Source organism: Carya illinoinensis, chromosome 5 (assembly GCF_018687715.1).
Source record: "Carya illinoinensis cultivar Pawnee chromosome 5, C.illinoinensisPawnee_v1, whole genome shotgun sequence".
Taxonomy (NCBI): domain Eukaryota; kingdom Viridiplantae; phylum Streptophyta; class Magnoliopsida; order Fagales; family Juglandaceae; genus Carya; species Carya illinoinensis.
The window spans coordinates 26,361,393-26,371,737 of NC_056756.1; the positions used below are offsets into that span (position 1 = coordinate 26,361,393).

The 10,345-nt window shown below is 40.6% G+C and overlaps 1 non-coding gene across 1 annotated transcript; it reads right to left on the reverse strand.

The window, feature by feature from the left end:
• Positions 1-9,246: 9,246 nt before the first annotated feature.
• Positions 9,247-9,355, reverse strand: LOC122312089. Its single transcript, XR_006243003.1, has one exon. It is a non-coding gene; the product is annotated as a small nucleolar RNA R71 (small nucleolar RNA).
• Between the last annotated feature and the right edge of the window lie 990 nt (positions 9,356-10,345).

A 10,345-nucleotide genomic window follows, 5' to 3' on the forward strand; every position in this document is an offset into this window, starting at 1 on the left:
CTATTCTTCTTTCTCTAACTCAAAGGTTTTACTCGAAATTAACAAGTCAACACAAATAGCTCAAGAAACTGAAAACTTAAATTCAACAGACCCAAATAAGGTAGAAGCCATTTTGTCATGGCCACGTCCGACTACAGTGCGTGAGATCCGGAGTTTCTTGGGGCTTGCTGGTTATTACTGAAGATTTGTGGAGGGATTTGCTCGCCTATCCGGACCTCTCACAGCTTTGACTCGGAAGAATACAGAATTTGTTTGGTCAGATAAGTGTGAGAGAAGCTTCCAAGAATTAAAGAACAGGTTGACGATGGCACTAGTATTAGCGCTTCCAGAACCACATAAGCCATTCGTAGTCTTCAGTGATGCGTCTAAGTTTGGTTTGGGTTGTGTCCTTATACAGGAAGGACGGGTTGTTGCCTATGCATCTCGTCAGCTAAAGGACCATGAGAAAAATTATCCAACGCACGATTTGGAATTGGATGCGATTGTTTTTGCTCTCAAGATCTGGCGGCACTTTTTGTATGGGGAAGCATGCGAGGTGTACACTGATCACAAGAGCTTGAAGCATTTGTTTTCCCAGAAAAATCTGAACATGAGGCAGAGGCGATGGCTAGAGCTAATCAGTGAATAGATGAAGCCGAGCCATCGGAATTGAATTCGTTGCTTTGTGGGATGAGAAGGCTCCTTATTGAGAGTTCGTAGCAAGAAGAGATTTTATCTTCAGTTCTTGATATTCGGGTAACTGATTTTGAAGAATTGAAAACTCTTCAAAGGAAGGATCCAAAGCTACTGAATATCAGAAAAAGGGTCAGAAAATCTCGAGGGCCGTTAAATTATAGCATGGATAAAGATGGGATACTTCGGTTCTGAGATCACAGAGTGGTCCCCAAGGATTCAGAATTCAAGGAGCGAATCATGGCAGAAGCTCATGTGGCCCCTTATTCAGTTCATCCCGGCAGTACAAAGATGTATCGGGACTTGAAAAAAAATTACTGGTGGGATGGAATGATGAGGGATATTGCCTTATATGTTGAGAAATGCCACACATGCCGTCAAGTGAAGGCCGACCATCAAAGACCCGCTGGTATACTCCAACCCCTCCCTATTCCTGAGTGGAAATGGGATGACATCACGATGGACTTTGTAGTGGGTTTGCCGAGAACGCCTAGTGGGAAAAATTCTGTTTGGGTAATTGTTGACCGGTTAATGAAGAGTGCTCATTTCCTGCCTGTTAATAACACCGACTCCTTGGGTAAGTTGACACGCTTGTACGTGAAAGAAATAGTGCGGCTGCACGGCATACCAAAGAGTATAGTATCGGATCGAGACCCAAGGTTCACGTCGCAGTTCTGGAAGAGTTTGCAGGCAACTTTGGGTACTAAGTTGAAGTTCAGTACTGCTTACCACCCTCAGACAGACGGCCAATCGGAGCGCACCATTCAGACCCTTGAAGACATGTTGCGAGCGTGTGTCATGGAATTTCAAGGGAGTTGGGAAAACCATTTGCCGCTCATAGAGTTTGCTTATAATAACAGCTTCCTTGCGACCATTCAGATGGCTCCCTATGAAGCTCTTTACGGGAGGAAGTGTAGATCGCCCTTGTGTTAGGATGAAGTCGGGGAGAGTAAGATTATTGGACCCAAAATAATTCAAGAGATGCAAAGCCAAGTCTGGATCATCAGAGATAAAATAGCGGCAGCTCAGAGTCGCCAGAAAAGCTACGCTGATACCAGGAGGAGAGAGTTGTCTTTTGAAGTTAGTGATTGGGTTTATCCCAAAGTCTCTCCCATGAGAGGTGTTAAGCGTTTTGGTAAGAAGAGGAAACTGGATCCGAGGTATGTCGGTCCTTTTCAGATTCTGGAGAAGGTAGGGTCCGTCGCCTATAGAGTTGCTTTGCCAGGGTATTTTGGGGATATTCATGATGTCTTCCACGTATCATCCCTGAAGAAGAGCTTTGGACAGCAAGAGCCACGCTTCGTCGACCCAAAGGGTATTCAATTGCAACCGGATCTCACTTATGAGGTTGTTCCGTCACAGATTATAGACTGGAAGGAGCAACAGTTGAGGTCCAAGACGATACCTTTGGTTAAGGTGGCGTGGGGAGATCCGTTAGCTCAAGACTTCTCTTGGGAGCGAGTAGCGGACATGAGGGAACAATACCCGTACTTGTTTGAGTAATGAAGGTACGTATCTTAATCTTGGTCACAGTTGGTTTATGTGATTTTATGTGGCTTGCTCTAAGTTGGTAGTTGATCTTGCAAATTTCGAGGACGAAATTTGTTTTAAGGGGGGAGAATGTGATGACCCGCTTTTGCGTGTATTTTCACTGAAGGATTGTTTTTAATTTAATTAATATATTAGTTTATTTATTTTAAATTAATGTGTTTTAGTTGGTTTTTAATTTATTTGAGGTGGTGTTTAATTTGTTTATTTGTTTTACGGTTTTTAATCTCGTTCTAGGCGGATTTGTTTTGTTGTCCGGAGTGAGGAGTGGACCTCATTTCTTCCTACATCTCTTTTTTTTTTCCTTTTTCCTTTTTCCCTTTTTCTCTTTTCCTTTTCTTCTTTCTTTTTCTTTTTTTTTTCTTTCTTTTCTTTTTCTTCTTTCTTCCTCTCTCCCGTGCGTCGACTCTCTCTCTCTCCTCTCCCACGCCGGAAGCCACCCCAGCCCCGACCCACAGCCTTCCGGCCACCATGGCCAACACCACCCCCACCGGTCGAACCCCCTCCCTCCAGCACACCACCCCACCGAATCCCAGCCCCATCCGGCCAGCCGTTTGGCTGAAAAACGCCCAACAAAGCCCCACGGATTTTGCCTCGATCCGCCGCCGTCGCTCCACCTCCGGCCACCACTTCTTCACCACTTCATCACCGGTTCCTTGCCGTCCTAACCCACCCATTTATGGCCTCTAATAGCCACCAGAACAGCTCCCACGAGCTAGCTTTCCATTTTGGGAAATCCGTCCATCAACCACCGTTTTCGCCACCACCCACGGCCAAACTTCACTTCCACTAGCTTCATAATCATCCTTAGACCATTCCCTATCAATCCCAACCTTGTTTTGTCCCTGTTCAAAAGTGGGTATTTTACAACCCACAGCCACAGTGAATTTTCACTGTTACGTTGCTTTTTCTCCGCCGTTTGCAATGCCGCAAGCTTTCTAAAAATACCGTATAGCGCTGTAAGTATTTTCCAAACCCTACTTTTAGATTTAAATATATTTTACTCTTACAATAAATTATTACTGCTCGTTGGTTGATTCCGGACTAAGTCCGAGAAGTTCGGGGGTCAGATGGATGGAGGACGGAGTTGCTTGATTTATTGATTTATGATTGGTTATTTGTTTTGTGTATTGAAATTGCATTTACATGGTGCATGCACGTGCATTTTATTTTATTTGAGAAATCCTGTTTTGTTGGCGTGAATGGATTTTCGGGTGCGTGTGTCTCACGAGCCCAAGCCGGGATGGGTTATTATCTTGGTGGAGCTCCTCTGGTCACTCGGGAGTGGATAATACTGAGTGACGTCCCCTGAGTTGTTGCTGGGCGACGACGGGAGTGGGGCTAGAGGATGGCCTGGCCAGGTACGCGCTGGGCGCGAGTCTGGGCATCGCTCATTTAGGTGTCACATGCATAGTCGTTACCTGCGGTGTGGCACAGAGCCAGGGTGTGCGGATGATCCCTAGGGGAGATCATGGTGCATGTATAATTGGATCGTTTTTATGATTTTCGGATGCGGGCCATTTTCTGGGAAAATGGCGAGTTTTGGTTTTGAGGCTTTTGATCCATTTTCTGGGAAAATGGTGGTTTGGGCCATTATCTGGGATAATGGCGAGGCTTGGTTTTAAGCGAGATGTTTTTGGGCCAAATGGGTTTTTTGGCGTGCGTGGAAAAAATGTGGTTTTGCGGGACATGTGCATTGGCTTTTCTTGCATCCATGTTGTTTGAGTTTTATATGTTTTTATCTAGTGGTGTTTGGAGTTTACTTACCTGCGGCACCATTTTTGGTACCGTAGATTTTGGTGCAGAGATCGAGGATGAGGAGGAGGAGGCTGAGCCCGAGGATGCGGCTCCGCCGGGATGCTGATGTTATGTTTTGTATTTGATATTAAATTATATTTGTGTCTTGTAATATTTGTTTATGTATGTTTTGAATAGCTTTGTATTAAACAAGAAAAATTCTGGTACTTAGTTATTGACTTGCTTTTCGCTGCGTATTTCTCGTGCACATTCGTCGCTTTTTCATACACTTGGCACACGTTGATAGGATGATGACCCGTGATGTCATCATCCGGACGTCTCGATTTTCCCATGTTCGTGCGTGGGGATTTGGGGGCTTCACATTGTCCTTAATGGAAAAGAAAACAACTTAGGCTTAATCACTTCTTCAGTGCAGGTCCTATCCATGAATGTGGAGCCTTGAATTCTTTGATATGTAAGTATGGTTTTTTGATTCCATCACATGGAAGTGAGGTATCAAAGGAATCGTGCCAGGCTTAAAGTTGAATTTTTTTGTATCTAAAGTTTGGATGATGCACGAGGGTGAACTAGTCCTAACAGGTTGCAAATAGTCCCTAAGAGTCCTGCTATGATTCACCACTCCTCTCTCATTGTGTTCTTCTTCAACCATGGTGCTAAAACTATTAGAGGATGACTCAAATGAGAGTGACTCACAATCTAAATATGTCAGAGATTAAGTTTTAACTAGTCTAGAGGAATAGTCAAGACTCCAAGCAGACATACAAAGTCCTAACAATTACACCAAAATATCACCAAGGTTGGTATTGAATGGTGGTAGGGTAGCAATTACCCAATCACTTTTGATTTTTTTTTTCTTTCTAATTATCACTCAGAATTAACATTAGGCAAACAAAACAAAAGATAATATATAATGAATGAAAAAAAATCATTAGGGTTAGAAATCACCAAAGTGTGAAGAGGTTCACACTTAGCCACCCCTTAACTCTGTCAATTCTGTCAGTTACCATTAATCTCTGGCAACGGCACCAAAAACTTGGTTCTCAAATTTTATTACCTCCTAAGTGCAAGAGGTATTGTGTTGATGTGCAACGGAGGCCCCAAGGCCGATTTCGCAAGTATTAAGACAACTTACACTTTAGAACTAAAAAAAGAAAATAAATGGTGATATTTCTCCCTAAGAACACCTTCTTGATCAATATGTTGACCAAGTGGTCATTCCTTAATAGAGATGCTCCCCTCCCCTTTTAGACAACTAAAGACTCAATTAATATAAAGGAAGGTTGGCCTATTCTTTTTCTCTAACTCAAAGGTTTTGCTAGAAATTAACAAGTCACACAAACAACTCAAGAAACTGAAAACTTAAATTGAACAGACCCAAACAGATTCAATAATAAACGTAAGTCTTGGGCAACCTTCTTATAGTAAATGATCTGAAGAATTTCATCATCCCACGATTTTCTTCAATCGTTATACCAATAGAGGTTAGAACATTTGGGTGATGGATTTCATGTGGAAAAATATACCAGTAGAGGTTAGAAATTTAAAAGATAGTCTCAGTATATTTCCTATCAACCCAGTTTTAGCTAAAACATTCAGAGTAATGGAATTTCAGGCTTCAAGCATCTATTGTGCTATCAATCTACAATAGATCAAAAAGGGTGGAAAAACTCCCTTACTTCACTTGATTCGGGAATGATAAAGAAACTTAAAGAAATGCAAGTGACCACTGTCTGGGAATCAAAACCATTTAAGAATAAACACTTTTTGATGGTTCCCCATGACTTAGGGTTCAGAAATTACTCTCCCTTCATCTCAAGATTCTTCTATTTGAAAAAAAGAACAAAGAAAACAAAACAACATTTGCCCAAAAGAACAAATGAAAATTAATGAAAGATAGCAAAAGCCCTAAAATCTTTCTTCACATTTCGTAGCAAAAACAATACCCCTTCCTCATGCTTCCTCCTACTTTTATCTTCACTCTTTCCATCCTTTGCTGCTCACTCAACTGCTTCCTCTCAAATTCCATCCGATTCCTTCTAGAGTGTAGGGTCTGTAATGTGATACCCCATTTTTACGTGTATTTTCACTGAAGGAGTATTTTAATTTAATTAATATATTAGTTCTTTTATTTTAATTTATTGTATTTTAATTGGATTTATTTTAGTTTGATGTGGTGTTTAATTTATTTTAGTCGTTTTATAGTTTTTAAAATTTGTTTTCATTGGATCAGTTTTTGCACTCTGGAGGTGAGGATTGGACCTCATTTCTTTTCCCTCATCTTTTGTTTTTCTTTTCTCTTTTTTCTTTTTCTCTTTTCTTTTCTTTTTCTTTTCCTTCTTTTCTTTATTTCTTCTTTTTCTTTCTTCTTTCTTCTTCCTCCCACGCGCGCTGCACCTCTCTCCCTCTCTCTATCGCCGTCCAGCCTCTCAGTCCAGAACCGCCGCTCGCCGGTGACGTGGCCAACAACACCCACCCAGAAACTTCCCCCTCCGGCCGGTGAACCACCCCACCAAGTTTCACCTCCATCTAAGCCGCCGTTTGACGCCGAGAGCCCATCTAAGCCGCACGGTTTCTGTGCATTTCTGCCGCCGTCGCTCCACCTCTGGCCACCATCTTTTCACCACTTTATCACCTACCTCTTGCCGTCCTAACCCAACCATTTTTGGCCCTGATCCGTTGCCGGAGCAGCTCCCACGAGCTCAACTCCGATTTGCCCTTTTTCTGCTTCCACCGCCATTTCCACCACCACCCATGACCAAAACTCACTTCCATTAGCTTCATAAATATCTCTAGGCCATTCCCTATCAATTTAAATTCTTGGTTTGTCCCCGTTCGAAAGTGGGTATTTTACAACCCACGGCCACAGTGTAAAATACACTGTTACGTTGCTTTTTCTCCGCCGTTTGCAACGTCGTGATCCTTCAAAAAATATCTTATAGCGCTGTAAGTATTTTTCAAACTCTATTTTATATTTAAATATATTATTGCTCTTACAATTATTTATTTGACTGGTTGGTTAATTCCGGACTGAGTCCGAGGAGTTGGGGGTCGGATGGATTGAGGACGGAGTTGTTTGGTTTTGTTGATTTTGTGATTGGTTGTATCTTGAGGTGTGCATTGCATGTGCATTTATTTATTTGAGAAAAATCGGTGTTATTTGTGTAAATGGATTGTCGGGTGCGTATGTATCACGACCCCAAGCCGGGATGGGGTATTATCTCAGTGGAGCTCATCTGATCACTTGGGAGTGGATAATACTGAGTGACATCCCCTGGGTTGTCGCTGGGCGATGACCGAATCGCACAATACGGTAACGCTATCGTGTCAACTCCGTGGTTCCTAGGCTGGTGGGGACTAGAGGATGGCCTGGTCCAGGTACGCGCTGGGCGCGAGAACTGGGCATCGCTCGTTTAGGTGTCACATGCGTAGTCGTTACCTGCGGTGTGGCATAGGAGCCAGAGTGTGCGGATGATCCCTAGGGGAGATCATGGTGCATGCAATAATTGGATCGGGTTTTTGGATATTGGATACGGGCCATTTTTTGGGAAAATGGCAAGGTTATGTTTGAGGCTTTGTGATCCATTTTCTAGAAAAAAGGTGGTTTCTTGTTTTGGGCCACTATCTGGGATTATGGCAAGGTTTGGTTTTAAAGGATATGTTTTTGGGCCAAATTGGGGTTTTGGCGTGCGTGGGAAAAATGTAGATTTTGGTGTATGTGCATTTGCATTCTTTCATGCATATTTTTGAATTTAATATGTTTTTATCTTGTGGCGTTTGGATCTTTACTTACCTGCGACATCATTTTGGTAGCGTAGATTTTGATGCAGAGGTCGAGGAGGAGGAGGAGGCTAAGCTCGAGAAGGCGGCTCCACCAGAGTATTGTTTTGGAGTGTCATGCCTTGTAGTTTGGTGTTGAAACAATATTTGTAGCTTGTAATATTTTATTATGTATGTTTTGAACGGGTTTGTATTAAAGAAAGAAAAAATTTTGGTACTTAGTTATAAGACTTTTGTTATCCGCTGCGTGTTTTTAGTTATAAGACTTTTGCATGTACACACATGGCACTTGGCGATAGGATGGTGACCCGGGTTGTCATCATCCCAACATCTCGATTTCCACGTGTCTGTACGTGGGATTTGGGGGCATCACATGTAAGCACAATGCAAATGGTTAGGTTCGAGTGATGGAGAAGCTGAAAATATTCTAAGTGTGGTGCGATGGCATAATGGGTATCTTAAGTGTATAATGACTATTCTACCCCTTTATCATTTCTTATTGACTTCAAGATGTCCCTTTAGCAAAAATGATGAGTAAGTGAGTATTTGTAGTGGTTTTCAGGTCAAAAGTCCTAATTTAAATACTCACTAACTACAATTTCTTCACTTAATCAGCTTATTCATTGTTTAGATTAGTTTGCATCTTTAGACTTTATTTTAGTTCTTTTGTTGCGATTAGTTTATTCAATTAGTTATTTCTTATTTTGATTAATTAATTGTTCAGTTCTTAATTTCTTGATTTATTTTATAACTAATCTTTTTGAACTAGATTAGAATTTCTTTGGTTTATATTTGATTAGTGTCATACATTTTTACAAGTCCCTATGGGTTCAACCTCCTTTTTTTCTTAACTATACTTCGGTACCGTTCATACACTTGCGAGTACAATTAAAATTTCACAAGTTTTTGGCACCGTCAATGGGGACTTGGTTAGGAAAACACATTGAATATTGACTAGATTTATTCTTCTACTAGTTGTAGTTAGTTAACTTTTTTTTTCTAAAAATAAAAATTAAAAATTAAAAAACAATTGCAATATTTTGTGGAGTATGAAAACATCGGTATGTGATCATACACGTCGTCTTGTTAGTCTAGATTCTGATTCTTTGTCTATAATGGGGCAAAACTTTGAGAATACAAAAACTCTTAGAGACTTGTTTTCACTTATTAGCACCAACCCTCCATCATGTATAGTGTTGCCTAAAACAATTGCAGCAAACTTTGAGTTGAAATCATAAATAATTCAATTACTCCCACTTTTCATAGTTTTGAGAGAGAAGATCTGTACATGCATATAAAGGATTTTCTTGAGATATATGCTACCTTTAGATTCCAAAAACTCACAAATGAGTCGGTTCGCTTATGTTGGTTTCCTTTTTCTATAAAAGATAAGGCAAAGACATGCTTAACTCTCTACCATCTAGATCTATCACTTCTTGGGATATTCTTGTTACAAAATTTCTCTGTAAATTTTTTCAATCTCAAAAACCAATACTTTGAGGAGAGAGATTGCTAATTTTTATTAAGAAGACAATGAAAGATTTTATGAGAGTTTGGAGAGATTTAAGGACCTAATTTTGAGATGTCCCCACCATGGTTTTGAGACGTCCCCACCATGGTTTTGAGACATGGAGACTAGTGTGTAATATGTTTATAATGGTTTAATTTAGACAAATTGTAATGTGATTGAAGCAATCAATGGTGGTGGATTTTTGAGTTTAACAGATGATGATTCATATAAATTTCTTGAAAATTTACTACAATGCTCCCACCAATGGGACTTTTCTACTCGTAGAGATAGATCATCCAAGACAGTTAAGAAAGAAGGTTTATATAAACTAATTGAGGATCGTGATATTAAGGTTAGATTAGATAATATCACTCGTAATGCTTTGACTTTAAGTAGAAGTATGAATTATATCAGTCAAGTTCATGATGAAATATGTTCTCTCTATGCTAGTCCCATGCATACTACACAAACATGTACTTCCACATAGGTCTAGTTAGAGTGCTATGCCGAGCAAGCAAATGAACTAAATAATTTTGTAAAGCCGTTTGCTAATCCTATTTTAGAGACATCCAATCCTATTTGGTAGAGCCATCCTAATATTTCTTGTAGACAGAATCAACCTCCCATGAATTTAGGTGGACCACAGATAAGGCAAACGAAGTCAATTTCGACCACCTAACCCAATTTATTCTCTTATTCCTCAATCTACTCCTCCATTTGTGGCACCAGCACGACAACAATCATCCTTGGAGTCACTTAAGGCATTCATGCAATCCAAAAATTAGGTCATTCAGGAGATGGAAAATTCCATTCATATGAATACTTAAGCAATTTCAAAATTAAAGAGTCAAGTTGGCCAATTAGTGACCCAAGTTGGTGAGAGATAGAGGAAAGTTTTTGAGTTAGCCTACACCCAATCCAAAAGGACATCATGGCCTCAATAATGCATCTAGTTCTACTCAGGGACAGGAACATGTTCATTCCATTACCACTATCAAGTTGTGTAAACAGGTTGACAATCAAGTTAAGGTACAAGGAGAAGAGAAGTTGGACTCCACAGAGAAAAAGAATGTCAATCCA